Source organism: Lemur catta, chromosome X, assembly GCF_020740605.2.
Source record: "Lemur catta isolate mLemCat1 chromosome X, mLemCat1.pri, whole genome shotgun sequence".
In the NCBI taxonomy this organism is placed as follows: domain Eukaryota; kingdom Metazoa; phylum Chordata; class Mammalia; order Primates; family Lemuridae; genus Lemur; species Lemur catta.
In genome coordinates, this window is record NC_059155.1 from 50176931 (window position 1) to 50187817 (window position 10887).

Genomic DNA, 10887 nt, shown 5'->3' on the forward strand with positions numbered 1-10887 from the left:
GGGGGTGAGAGGGGCAGGAGCAGAGGGAATGTTGGCAAGGAAGCCCTGATTTGGATTAGAAACATCTTCTAGCCTGGCAGAATAATACTGATTGCTCATGGCACCCATTCCCTGTGCTCCCTCCCTGGGGCACAGAGGAGGGGCTGGGCTTGGGAGGCTGCCCAGCTGAGCACCGAGGCAGCAGAGGCTCCTCTTCCACTATTGACAGTGGCATCTGCTGCTCACTTCAAGATGGCCACTTGGCCCACATTTATTTTCTGCTGAATGAATTTTAACTTTCATTGTCTTTTTTTACCCACTTTGATAGCCTCTCAGCGGCTGCTTTCCTGGGATCTTTCATCATGCGAAAATGCACCAAACAACTGAAATCAAAATCACTGAGATAAAACCCCACTTAATGTGTGTGCTTTGTGGAGGATACTTCATTGATGCCAGGACGATAATAGAATGTTTACATTCCTTCTGTAAAACCTGTACTGTGTGTTACCTACAGACCAGCAAGTATTGTCCTGTGATGTTCACATTTACAAAACCATTCTGTTCCTGAATATAAAGTTCCTAAATATAAATCCTCAATATATCATATATAGATTGCTTCCAGGCCTTTTAGAACATGAAGTGAGAAGGGATTTTTATGCAGCTCATCTTTCAGCTGTTGCTGCTAATGGCACTAATGACAATAGAGAAGTTGCAGATGAAGATAAGAGAATTATAACTGATTATGAGACAATAATTTTTAGACCAGAACAGTTTAATTTGGGAGGCAAACAAAGACAAGGAGAAGTCTAAGGAGGAGGTGAATGATAAAAGATATTTACAATGTTTGGCTGCAATGACTTTGATGCACCTAAGGAAGTTTCTCAAAAGTAAAATTGACATACCTAATACTTCCCAGACTAATGTCATGTATGAAGAAGAATCTTTAAAGGATAAATATATACTAATGGATGTTACCTACATTTATATCTGGAGAAGGAATGGACCTCTTCCTTTAAAATACACAGTTTGATCTACTTGTAAAAGAATGAAGATTAGTCACCAGATGGACTGACAACTGCTGGAGAATGAGAATGTGACTCTGGGAGCGACAAGACAATAATCCAATAGGAGTTATTCTCTCCAGCTTTTCTTGTTTGCCTAGCCCAACTATTCCAATCCAGTCTCTCATCTTCAGTTTCCTCACATTTCCAGTATTATGACTGGAACCAGCAATAGTCCCACTCTTAACTACCAACCTCCCTTTGCCAATAGACCTCAAAAATCATCAGTAAATGGGTTATCAGCCACTTCATTCTCAGGTTGCTACCTGAAACTGCTAAGGAAAAAGATATTATAGTCCTGATTGATATAAATATCTTTATGCCATTACAGCTTTACAAGTGTTAACACATGTAACTGTGGTCCAGTTTGCTTTCTTTTGTAGTGACATCAAATTTGACTATAAAAGATGGAGACTGTGACATTCATATATACACTAATTGAAAAGAAAGATTGTTCTTATAATGAACTGTTTTTGTGTAGGCAGACAATATTTTTGTGTGTGTGAAATGGTTTCTGTAGACATTGCTTGGATTTGGAAACATTCTGTCATGGATATAAGTCCTGGGCTACAGTTTGTGAATGTCAGCTAATACCTACATTATATGCTCTTGGATTGTTTTTGTTATTATGCTGTTTTGTGAACCTGTACAAAACAAGTGCTTTCTATTTTGAAATTCAAAAAAATAAAAAGAATGTGCAGAGAATGATGGATAGAATAGACACAGACTGCTGCCATGTAACAGTAAGTAGTGATTTCTTGCATGTATAACCATTTTGATTTCTTTGTTTCATTTTTACTTCTCTGTTGCTGCACAGAACTGATCATAAGAAAGTGAACTGCAGTTTTACAATTTGTATGCCTTAAAAGTGAGTACTACTGTTTATTTACTGACTTGTTTAAATGAGTCTCTTTTGTAAGAATCAGATGGCATTGTGCTTATTGTACAATGTTGTACTGGTACAGAAACAGTATTGTATGATATATTTATAAATATTTTAATGAAAATATTGTGTTTCATGTACTTAGAAATGGTTGTTAAAATTTTCCAAACTAGCTCAACCTTTGCAGATATCCTGTGTTTGAACCTTGATTATCACCACATAATATTTTAAATGTAAATATATAATTCTAAATTCTGTTCCATTGGAAGAAATTGGCAAGACATTATGATGTTGACATTTTCTAGTAACACTTTTTTTTTTTTTTTTTTTTGAGACAGATTCTCCCTTTGTTGCCTGGGCTAGAGTGAGTGCCGTGGCATCAGCCTAGCTGACAGCAACCTCAAACTCCTGGGCTTAAGCGATCCTCCTGCCTCAGCCTCCCGGGTAGCTGGGACTACAGGCACGCGCCACCATGCCTGGCTAATTTTTTCTATATATATTTTAGTTGGCCAGATAATTTCTTTCTATTTTTAGTAGAGATGGGGTCTCGCTCTTACTCAGGCTGGTCTCGAACTCCTGACCTTGAGCGATCCACCCACCTCGGCCTCCCAGAGTGCTAGGATTACAGGCATGAGCCACTGCGCCCAGCCTAGTAACACTTTTTTTTAACTTTTTAAATTTAATTGCTACAATATAGAAAAGCCCTTAACCAAGGAATATGGAAATTATGTATATTTTCCTAAATTTTGCCTATTGGTTATGGTAGAATTACTGTGTTTTTAAGATGCTTATCAAAAACTATAATTCTAAAGCAATTTTAAAAATAAAGTGTTTAAATTGTTAAATAAACTTGCAAGCTTTTGGTTTTTTAATTTTAATATATGGCATGGTAGTATTTTCTAGTTTCATAGTTACTTTAACAGTTATAAACAATGGCATTTACTTTTTCTGTAATGTCTGAAAATAGACATTTTATATCTGTTTATAGGTATTAATTTGTAAATAGAGCAATCAGGTTGAATTTAAAATATGAATAACTCCAACAGTTTTCAATGTATATTTTGCTTTGGTCAAGCAGTGTATGTTTATCATCTATCAGTTACATGTGAGGCTGTTTATTCTATAGCAATACTGTTTCAAGTCTGTATGAGAAAATTATAGCTAAACATCTCATTGTCTCCTGTCTATAAAAGAAACACAATTCTATCACTTTTTCTTGCTTATCATCATTAAAGCATTACATTTGCATACTTTAAAAAAAAAAACAGAACAGGGAACATGCTAGATTTTGCCAGAAAAGAGTTCCAAAAGACAAGAGTGTAGGAGGGAAGGTACAGCTTGTATCAGATGCCCATATTTTGTCTCCTGGGTTTCACTTTCCCTTGAAAGCTCTGGTTCTCACTGCACCCCTTGTAAGGGAATAGACTTCCTGATTTAATGAGCACAGAGAAATTCCCAGGTTTGGACAAAGAGTAGTTTGGAAAGGAAGGCCTGCAGAAGGGAAAGGGTGGCTGCCCACAGCTCACCCCTCAGGATCACCTTTTTCTCAGCAGACTCCACTGTCCCAATACTCTCTAAACTGTAGCTCAAGAAGGTATGCAAACTACATCAATTCAGATTGCGTTTGGCCACAAATAATAAAAGCAAACAAGCAAAGAAATCCAGAAGTTTAAACAAGTAAGGGGTTTGTTTTTCTCATACAACAAAAAGATCAAGAGTTAGAGAGTCCAGGACCCACTGAGGATCCAGTCCCTTGTGTCTTTATTTTATGCTCTACCATTCTTACCTGTGGTACTGTCTTCATGGTACAGGTAGCTATATATAAGATAGATAGCTCATGCAGCTCCAGGCATCATGTCTGCATTACAGTAAGAAAGAAGAGGACAGGAAAACACCAAAAGTTATGTGTCCACTGAGTCCAGCCCCTTTATAAAAAGAAACTGTCATAGAATCCCCACATAGTGACTTCTCTTCACATGTCATTGATCAGAAATGGGTCATCTGGCCACCCCTCTGCAAATCAGTGGAGGCTGAGAAGTGCAATTTTTTTCAGCTGGGCACACTTGTGCCCCAAACAAAATAGAAGTTCTATTATATTAGACAGGAAGAAGAGGAGAATGGATATTGGGTAAGGATAAGCAGTGTCTGCCATACCTTTTCTTCTTCTTTGCAGCACAGCTGAAAGTGGCTGCCATTTCACAAATAATTCTGTTAAATACTAAAAACAGAGCAAAAGAAGAAGGAATGATAAGAAAAGAAAATCTTATTAACACGGCCAAATTTACCAAGCAGGGCTTTGTGGCCAGAAGACAAGCATCTGGGCTCCACCACCACCTCAGTGGTGCTCACTAGCACCACCGCACAAGAAACTACATCTCTGCTTTCCCAGCTTCTTTCGAAATCATAAGTACCACCTCTCATGGATCTCACAAGCTCTTTCCAATCCAAGGCCAAAGACAGGGGTTGCCTGGGCTCCAATCTCCTCAGGTACAGTTTCCAGCCTGCCTCATTCATAGCCCACTGGTTGGGCTTGGATAACAAGGATGTTAGCAGTGGCCATGAGAAACTGGGGATTAGAAGCCCTTCTCCCATTCCTGTGGACACTGCATAAGCTTCCTGGATCCTGGTGCCAATCTGGGAGGTGACAGTAATGGCTTACATGGAGGTAAAAAAAATGGAGTGTTCCATGTAGACCTGCATGATTGATCTGAATCATACCTAATGCAAATGCCTCCCCCATCTCAATGGCTCCTTGTTATTCCACATGTTGCTGACCTCTCCAATCTGCTTCTTGCCATGCTCACCTTCTGCTTCCCTACTGCTTCCAACACCACATGGCAGTCAAGATGTTTCCCATTGGGATCTGAAAAGGACAATACTATGTAGTGGTCCAGCTGCCTTAGTACCAATACTGCCTCCCCTATTGTCTACTTAAGACAGCCTTAGGTAAATCATTTAACCTCTCTGTGCCTCAGTTACCCATGTGCAAATGGAATGATAATATTACATATATCATAGGGTTATCATCAAGATTAAATGAGTTAATGCATAAAGTACCTGGCACCTAGTAAGTACTCAATAAATATTAGTTATTATGATGCAGTTATGGGCATTTGACATGGTAGGCCCCCTGCTTGGAGCACGCTTTTCTACCTCTTCTGTTGGAAAACTCCCATTGATCCTTCTAAAATCAGTCCACAATTATTTCCTTTATGAAGTGTTGCTTGAGCCTCCTAAGCAAAATTAGGGACTCACACTGCACATAGCCCTGATCTAATACTGATCACTGTGTATTATAATATTGTCACATCTGTTGCTGTTAGTAATCTGTGGCCTCTTTGAGGGCAAGGGTCTGTGCCTCATTAAACTCTAGCATCTTGCACAGGGCCTGACTCACAGTAGACACTTGGTAGCTGTTTGGGAATGAATGAATGAATGGGTAATGAATGACTAGTTGAATATGAAATGTAACAATGAGGATCATCATATTATCCCCTTGCTAGAACTTCCCAATGACAAAGTTCATAAGTCCTGCCACATACATGTCACTTTTGCAGAATTCAATGTAATGCCCTCTTTCATGATGCCCTGAAATGTGTCTCCAGATCCCCTGTTTCCTTTATGAAAACATATGGATGTTAGAATGCACTGGACTAGCTGTCAGCAGAGGGAGCTTATAGTGAGGGTAGGAGTTGAGAAGGATGGGAGTTGATGTGGAAGAAGGCTAAGTCACCAAGATATCCAGGGAAGACACATCCCATTTCATTCTTTTCCCATGGGACATGCTCTTAGAGCTTTTTATTGGAGAGAGGTGGAGCTTTCAGAATCTACAGCAGTTCCTGTCTGTGGCAAGGATGGGGCAGCTGTGATGGATTATAGAGGAAGAGGCCAGAAACTCAGCCAGAGCAGTCATAAAAGGATACCAGAGGCTGGTAATAGGCTTTTGCTCTCAGATAACCAAGATCCCAAGCAGAATCAGCTGTGGTTGGCAAGTGGTTTGAACCAGACTGAAGAAAGGAGTAAGGCCCTCCCTCTCTGATAGTTCCCCTTGTATCCCAAACTCAGGTACTCACATGAACCAAAAACTCTGACAAAGATGACTTACTAGAGTTTTGGGTGATAAAGGGCAAGAGATGAGGTATGGAGTATTTCAAAAATCAAACTACAATGCAGTTTCTGCTCTTCCAGAGGTTAGGAAGACTCTGGCTTTGTCACTGACTCACCATGTGGCCTTGAATAAGTCCTTTTTCTTCTCTAGGCCTCAATCTCCCTACACCAGCAATAAGGTAGCTAGACTTGATGATCTCTAAGAACCCTTACAGCCCTGTAAATTCTGGCATAAATAGTGGGATGAGATATCCAAATACTCTTACAACCAGGAGAGAGCTCATCTGTCTGGCTTGGAAGAGAGGTTGTTCACTGTGAGGGGCTGGAAAGGATGATCCCCTTGAGGGCCCAATGATCCCTAAATGTCTGTGTCCCCCAGGGCTGGTGGGGCTAATTGTGAGCTTACTCCAGTCCCTTAGTCTTTGCATTTTTTTTGAGAGCCATCCCCAGTGTGAGGTTCTGGCCTAAAAGAGTCTGGGAGCGGCAACGGCTAATGAAGGCATTTCTTCCCTAGAGAGATTGGAGTGCCTTTCTCAGCTTGAGAGGGTGATAATTTTCTCACTCAAATCACATTTATTATAAACCTAAGTGTGGTTTATTTTGAGAATAATTTCTTAAGACAACTGGGGAAAAAAAACTATTAGCTGTAGGAGACTATTCCAAGCAGCTGGTATTTTTGTAGCTCTTTGGAGATGAAAGTAGTTGTGTCCAGAGGGAAACATGGCTCCCTAGCTCTGGAGCAGGGCCTAGGAATCTTCATGTTTCTTTCTGGGAGTTACAAGAGGGGAATCATCCTTGAGCTATAGAGAAAATTAATAGAAAGGAAGATAACAAAGGGACAGAAATGATACAAGGAGAAGCCCTAGGATCTGACTTCAGGAAAAAGGCTTGGAGTCATCTGGGCTGGAGAACTGTGGGATTATGACATTTAAAAACTACAAGGGCCTTAAAAGATCAACTGGCTGAAATATCCCCATTTTGAAAGTGAGGAAACTGAAGGATGAGGAGCATAGAGACACATCCAGGTTCATACACACAATCACAAACACACATTACAGTTATGGAATCATAGATACACAGCATCCTGAAGTTGAGCCTTTGTAAAACATCTTCTCCAACCCCACTTACACTATCAATGGGGACTCAGAGCTCCAGAGAGGAGAAAGGATCAACCCAAGGTCATACAGAATCAGTGGTGAGCTAGAGAATTGAGACACAGAGCAAGAAGTATTCGGAAACTTCTTGAAGCATAAAGTTGGGGATGGAAGCAAAGGCTGAGGAGATTTGGCACGAGGGACTTAGCAGGAAGACCACCCACAAAGAGTGTGTTTACTCTCTCTAAGGCAACCCTGTCCTGGATTATGGTCTTCATGTCCTAAGATTGCTGCAGAATGAAGGCTCATTCACCAGAGGCACATGGAAAAATTGCTATAGCCTCCAGTCCTTGGTTTTCATCATTCCTCTCTTCTCATCTCCCTTTGCTTCTCCTTTCCTCACTTGATCTCCTCAGTACTCTCTGGTTCTCTCTCTCTCTTCTGCCCTGTGTTTTACAATTACTATTCCTAGGCTTCATCCTAGTTGTATAGGTGGTATCTATACCTAGCCTAGCTGAGTGGCACCCTTAGAATTGCAGTGTGTATCCTGTATAACTCTACACAGCATCCCTGCCCCACACCTATTTACAACAAAATTCTTATTACCTTATCTCAGGTAGGTGTGTGTGAGGGAAGGCCTAGACTACACACTAATGATGCCCTTCTCCCTCCCTGGTGTCATATCACTTTCAAAGGGAGAACTCATTATTCTCAGTGATTTCCTTATTGATGAATCATAATGACTGGACATATGAAGGTAGGGGAGGAGCCATAATTTGCAGAGATATAACTGCCCCTAATATAATACCTTATAGATCTATCATTAAGGACTTAAAGTTAGAGAATTCTTTCAACATGACCCTCATTACTGAGCACCTACTTTGTGCCAGGGTCTGTGTTAGTTATGGGAAGGGCATGGGAGTGAGAAGGGGGCAGGAAAAAATTACACAAAGAATGTCACAGGGAGTGGGGCAGGTGACTGCTTAAGGAACTAATTATAACTCAAGGCTGAATGAAGTGTGAGCTAAACAGTTCCTTATGGAAGCGCAAATGAGGGGCATGATATCTTCCAGCTGGGGGGAAGTGGAGGCAGTCAGGAAAGGCCGTGTAGAAGTATTGGTATTTATGTTCTACCTAGAAAGCTGAAAAGGATTTTACCCAAATAGTGGTAAGAAAGGGAACAGAGGAGATAGTAAAGACCTAGGGCCCTGAAAATACAGAACATGTTTGAGCCTTGTGATGGGAGGATTCCAAGGAGGACAGGGTAGATGAGGTTTTATAGGTAAGAATGGCATAGAAGGGAAGCCTTTAATGCCAGGCTAAGGGGTTTGGGTGCAATGGGGAGCTGTTGATGAGTTTTAAGTGGGGGAGTCACATGATGAGATTTTGTTAATTGTTTTGTTTCTCTGGGTGATAATTATGGCAGCAGTGTGGAGGACTGGCTGGAGGAGGGGAGCCCTGAGAACAGGGAGACCAGTCAGAATATTTTAGTGGAACAGATAGGAAAGACATTTTGGCAGTAGAATGAACAGAATTTGAGTAATACTGGATTGAGAGGTTTCTCTGTCAGCTTTCACCACACTAGCAATGGTGCAGAACAATCAAAGAATCTCAATAGGCATCTATTTCTCACTAAAATGTCTGCAGGTCAGCTGAGGTTCTGTTGATCTAGACTGGGCTTTTCCTGGCTTCGCTACAGAGATGAGAAGACACACACAATGCTTCTTCATGCCTGGCTTCAAAATTGGCATGCTGTCACTCACACCAAACTTCCATTGGCTGAAGAAAATCACAGAGCTGGGCCTGGAGTCAGAGTGGAAGGGCACTACAATGTCACATGGCAGTGGGTGTGGATAAAAAGAAGGGTGAGTAATTGAGACCATTAATGCAATCAATCTACCATATGAAGGATGAGGCAAAGGAAGAGAGGTGGGAAAGACCATATGGCACATTTGAGAAACTGAAACAAAGGCCAGTGTGGCTGGACCACAGAGAGCAAGGGGGAAGAGTGGTGTGATATAAAGCTGGTAGGCAGCCAGACAGTGTAGCTTCTTACAGGCCACAGCAAGTATTAATATTTTAGTCTTTATCCTGAGAACAATAATAAGCCACTGTAGAGTTTTAAGCAGAGCAAGGACATTCCCCAAATTTTTAGCCTGGGCAGCTGTATCGGTTATGGTGCCATTCATTGACATAGGGAAAGCTAGAGGAGCCTGAGTCATTCTATAGCTTGAAGGCCAAGGGTAGATGTGTGGTGGATCTTGCTAAGTCTAAGCCAAGGTTTCTCAGCCTATTGACATAGTGGGTGAGATCAAGCTTTGTTGTGGGTCTTGTCCTATGAATCATAGGATGTTTAGCAGCATCCCTGGCCTCTACCTACCAGATGCCAGTAGTATCACTCCCCACTACAAGTAGTGGTAACTAAAAATGTCTCTAGACAGTGTCAAATGTTTCCAGATAATGTCAAATGTCTCTGGGGGCCCAAATCACCCTTGGTTGGGAACCACTGGTCTAAACTAATCATAGCAACTTCATTTTCTTTGCCACTGATTTATTAGGAAGTAGAATGTATTTCAGAGTGCTGGTTGCCCCCCCCTTATCCATTCTCCACTTCTTTTGTAGCAGTTGAGCACCAATTTTTTTTTAAGGAAAGAGAAGTTTATTACTTTGCTGGCAAAGGAGGAAAAATGGCAGACTCTATCATCTCAAAATTCAAATTTCCTGATCATAAGCAGAAATACAGAGATTTTAAAGGGAGTGCCCTCAGTTTTAGGCTACTGTGTCAATGATTCTAACCGCATGTTCTCTGCTGAAGATAAAACCTGCGACCTCCGCCCACCTGGGCCCACCTGGGCCCAACTGGGCTCACATTGGGGGTTGGCGCTGGCCTGAGATGGCTGAGCTATCTCTTGTAACACAAAGAACAAATGACATTCTCCTTGCCCCAGGGATGCAGGCTAGGCCACAGTTCCCAAAAACAGTTGGGAAAGTTTTAAAGAGACAGAAAGTATTTTTACTGTTTTTTCAGGCCATTCCCTCTGTTACATATTTCCCACTATCAATATTTCCCTTCCATAAATGTGGAAGGAGGGGCAACATAGTTTTTGGGCTACTTAGTGCTGAAATGGGGGTGATATTTTATTTATTTTTTTTGGGGGGGTGACATTTTAGATGGAAGGTTTATACTTATATATGTCATTGCAAAGCTTTGGCAGTATATTTACAACAACAGAAAAAAAACCCATAAGCAATAACTAATAGAGTACCAATTTTTGCTAGACACATTGCTATCAGATTCTCTTGCAGATTGGGTGTAGCAATGACACCAAGTTTTGGCCAGTGAGATTTAAGTGGAAGTGTTGTATGGGATTTCTGGGTAGGCTCCTTAAAATGGATAGGGTGTGCCTTTTTTGTTTTTTTCGTCTTCCTTCCTGAACATGAATGTCATGACTGGAGTTCCAGCAGCAATGTGGGACCATGCAGGTATGAGTAGTTTCCTAAGAATGGAAAAATAGAGGCTTGAAGGATCTGGGGTCCCTGATGACTTTGCGAAGCTATCATACCAGCCCTGGGCTGCCTGCCTTTGGGCTTCTATACAGAAATAAAATGTTATTATATTTAGGTGATCTGTTTTGTTTTTCTGCTGTATTGCTGCTGAACCTAATTCTAACTGCTAAAGCAAAACGCACATGATGCAATTCTTACCAATGACATGTGAGGGGTAGTCTGTTGTGAAACTTCTAGGAAAGGATTTTTTTCTCTC

The 10887-nt window shown here is 41.2% G+C and overlaps 1 pseudogene; it reads left to right on the forward strand.

The window, feature by feature from the left end:
* The first annotated feature begins 349 nt into the window (after positions 1 to 349).
* On the forward strand, positions 350 to 1336 carry LOC123628242 (annotated as a pseudogene).
* Positions 1337 to 10887: the final 9551 nt, after the last annotated feature.